At 41.1% G+C, this 3,590-nt stretch overlaps 1 protein-coding gene and 1 non-coding gene across 7 annotated transcripts in view; both read left to right on the top strand.

Moving 5' to 3' along the window:
* The window catches only part of LUC7L3 (LUC7 like 3 pre-mRNA splicing factor), a 29,596-nt gene extending 27,449 nt beyond the window's left edge, over positions 1–2,147 (top strand). For all 6 annotated transcript variants that reach the window (XM_034639816.1, XM_034639814.1, XM_034639813.1 and 3 more), the window contains one exon: positions 1–2,147. This exon is cut by the window's left edge. The gene's annotated coding sequence lies outside the window, so the exon portion shown is untranslated.
* A 442-nt stretch (positions 2,148–2,589) lies between these two features.
* On the top strand, positions 2,590–2,693 carry LOC117795882. Its single transcript, XR_004620030.1, has one exon. It is a non-coding gene; the product is annotated as a U6 spliceosomal RNA (small nuclear RNA).
* The last annotated feature ends 897 nt before the right edge of the window (positions 2,694–3,590 follow it).

The raw sequence follows: 3,590 nt of genomic DNA, 5'->3' as shown, positions 1-3,590 counted from the left end.
CCCCTGCCTCCTGTCATTTTCAGGCAAGTCTCAGACACACCGTTTAATCTGTAAATATCTCAGCATGTATTTCTAAAAGTTTAGAAATTAAACAAGTTCATTAATCAAAAATAAATGGGATGAATGTTTAATTGGCCGGAGTCCTCAACTGTAGTACTGGTCTGGTAGCTTACTTTCCATTGTGTGTCTCAAGGGGACCAAGTAACGAGTCTGCCGCTCTGGCACCCTCCCCTCTGCGATGTAGGAAGACTCTAGCATCACCTCCTGTTTTGTTAAAGCATTTTTCCTTCGAACATATAACAGTATATTTACAGTTGACCCTGGAACAATGAGGGAGGTGAGGGGTGCCAGCCATCCTCCCACCCCCCGTTCAGTCAAATCCATGTATACTTCCCCAAAACTACTGGTAGCCTACTGTTGACCAGAAGCCTTACCTATAATATAGTTAACATGTGTGTTGTATGCATATTATGTACTGCATGCTTAGAATAAAGTAAGCTAGAGGAAAAGTGTTAAAATCATAAGGAAGAGAGAATACATTTATAATAATCGGCTGTAGAATATCCCTGTATGAGTGGATACATGCAGTTCACATTCATGTTCAAGGGTCAGCTGTATTTTTCAGTTTGGATTAAAACCCATTTCTTGCCTTCTTGAGGTTATAATAATAAGCCAGTCATATTTCAGCTTAGATATTTATCTCCTCTCCTTATACATTACACCTGTAGGCAGTCTGTCTGGTTTCCTCAGTATATTGTTAGTGTCACAGAAGACAAACCACCCTGTTTGCAAGGTCTGAGAAAACTTGGACTACATACAGGTTGTTAGCCACCTTCTGATTAAAGTTTCTGGAGATGTTACAACGGAAGAATTTAGCGTGGGAGTTTTTTGAGCTTGCATCCATTCCGTGCTTTTAAAAATGCATTTTAGATGGGCTGTGTGAATATTTTTAAACAGTATTCTAAAGTGCATGAAACAAAAGGAAAACACTCGAGAATTTATTGTGTATATTATCTGTGGGATGGGACTTCTTTCAGGGCCGATTTTCAGGTGTGAGTTCAGACTGATTTTTAGTTGTTTATGAAAGAACCCCAAGGACTACTTTTAAAGAATTTTATGTTAGAATTGTAATGCTTGTACATGGTTCAAAAAACAACAGAAGTGTTAAGTGATCTCTCTCCCTTTTCCTGTCCCTCTGTTCTTCTCCAGGAGCTACTGTTAACAGTTATTCGTTCTGGAGGGAGGTGGGCGGTGGGGGATGTAAGCATATATGTATAGACCTTTTTTTATATATGAAGTACACCATATGTTTTGAATCTTGCTGTTTTCACTCCGTATATTTAGAAACATTGAGATGTGGGAGACCGCCCTTTTAAGTTTTAACATGTAGTTTTTAAAAATACATTTCAAGTAAACCAAAGCGGAGAAGTCAATGTGTTTTTCATTGTTGTATCAGATTTTTAAATTTCCTACTTTGAAAATGCCGTTTGAGAGTCATAGTTGATCTGTTTCTTCTCCTCAGCCCTCCCAGGTAGCTCAGTTGTCAACAGATTTAAGAATGTTTAGGAACAACAGCTTTGGAAGTAGTTTGGCATAAATGGCCGTGCCCTAATTTCTTGTGTGGCTATTCCACTCCTAGATACATACCCTAGAGAAACTCTTAACACGTGTTTTCAGGAGATGGATGTGAAAATGTCATAACAGCGTTGTTTGTAATAGGAAGAAAAGGAAAACAAAAATAAATTGGAAGGACCCCACATGTCCTTCAACCACTGGGTAGATTCTGTGGCCTCTTCCCGCAGTGGAATTGGACGGAAGTCAGCCACAGCTACACGTGTGAACACGGATGAATCTTGGAAAAGCAAGTTGCAGAAGAATACATCCACTATGGTTCCGTTTCTGTGAAGGTCAAAATCAGGCTGTTAAATATGGTAAATGAAAGAAAAGCAAGAAAACGATCAACTTGGAGTTCAGTGTTACCTCTTGCATCGAAGGGAGAGGAGACCGTGGAGGGCAAGGAACAGCCTTCAGAGGAACTGCTGACGATGCTTTGTTGCTAAAGCTGGGTGGGCGGTTTCTTTTTTAAACTGTATGTTTATGTGCTTTTGTATGTATGATATTTCTTAATAAAATTTAAATTTAAAAAATGGGACACGGTCTTTTGGTGTAAGTAGTGACTAATAAAATAGACTTAAAAAGCATACGGTATTTAATGAAATTTACCGTCTTGTAATTTCTGGCAGGTATAAAAGGTATGGTTTCTTGAGCGCCAAATTTAGGGCCTTAATTGTAGTTCTTTAGAAGCAAGAAGTAGGGCGTAAGTGTATGTTTTCTTTGTGATCACTTATTTTTATCTTTACATACTTGTCATTTGGGAGTTGGGTGTCAGCCAGGGAGCTGCTGCTTTTGTCCTGCTGTACGTTTCTTTCAAATTCATGCCCTTCCAGAAAGGGAACTGCTGGGTGAGAAGAGCAGTACACGGGGCTGGTGGTCAGCACATCCTTGCCCTGTTTAAACTAGACCGTCGAATCAGAGGGCTGTTCCATTTTGGCCTTGTTCTGTTCTCATGAGGGGCACCATGAAGTGAGCGTTCACTTCGGCAGTACATAACACTAAAATTGGAACGATACAGAGAAGATGACCATGGCCCCTGCGCAAGGAAGACACAGATTTGTGAAGTGTTCCATATTTCTGTGCTTGCTCGCTCTCTGACAAAATTCTGAAAAAAAAAAAAGGAAATTGAAAGTAGAAATGTGCCTGCAGGTGCGTGCAATTCACCTGTATCCACAGTGGACTCAGCCCCAACCATGGTCCCCAGGCGAGCCTTTAATCCCCCAGCGGAGCTTAGGGCTTCACCCTGGCTTCATTCTGTGCTGCCCTGAGTGCTGTTGTGCCAGGTGCTGTTGGGATAACATTGGATAGATCAGTGAGCAGAATAGGAACAGCAACTTCTCCAGGCCTGTGAGCTGTACAGGAGGGACGGAGGTGGGGGTGTGGTTACCAGTCACCTCGTTATAAAAACGTTAGCTTGTGAATGACTTAAGAATTCTAGATCAGGGGCGCCTGGGTGGCACAGCAGTTAAGCGTCTGCCTTCAGCTCAGGGCGTGATCCCGGCGTTATGGGATCGAGCCCCACATCAGGCTCCTCTGCTATGAGCCTGCTTCTTCCTCTCCCACTCCCCCTGCTTGTGTTCCCTCTCTCGCTGGCTGTCTCTATCTCTGCCAAATAAATAAATAAAATCTTTAAAAAAAAAAAAAGAAATCTAGATCATTCCATCTTTTTGTTTTAGCCAAGTGTGTTCTGGAACCTTTTAGGATAAGCGTCCTAGTACCTCATTTCAGCCACTTAAAAATCTTAAAATGACACTTAAGTTGGCATAAAATCACAAGTTGGCATAAAATCAGTGGAATTGTACCTTCACAAATCAGTTTCCATAGTCTGCATGAAGTATAAATTATAATGAAAATTACTCTTGGAGTTCCAATTTTTTTTTTTTTTTAAAGATTTTATTTATTTATTTGACAGAGATAGAGACAGCCAGCGAGAGAGGGAACACAAGCAGGGGTAGTGGGAGAGGAAGAAGCAGGCT

The sequence above is a fragment of the Ailuropoda melanoleuca genome, chromosome 13 (assembly GCF_002007445.2).
Source record: "Ailuropoda melanoleuca isolate Jingjing chromosome 13, ASM200744v2, whole genome shotgun sequence".
NCBI classification, from domain to species: Eukaryota; Metazoa; Chordata; class Mammalia; order Carnivora; family Ursidae; genus Ailuropoda; species Ailuropoda melanoleuca.
This window is presented reverse-complemented; position numbering and strand designations above follow the sequence as displayed.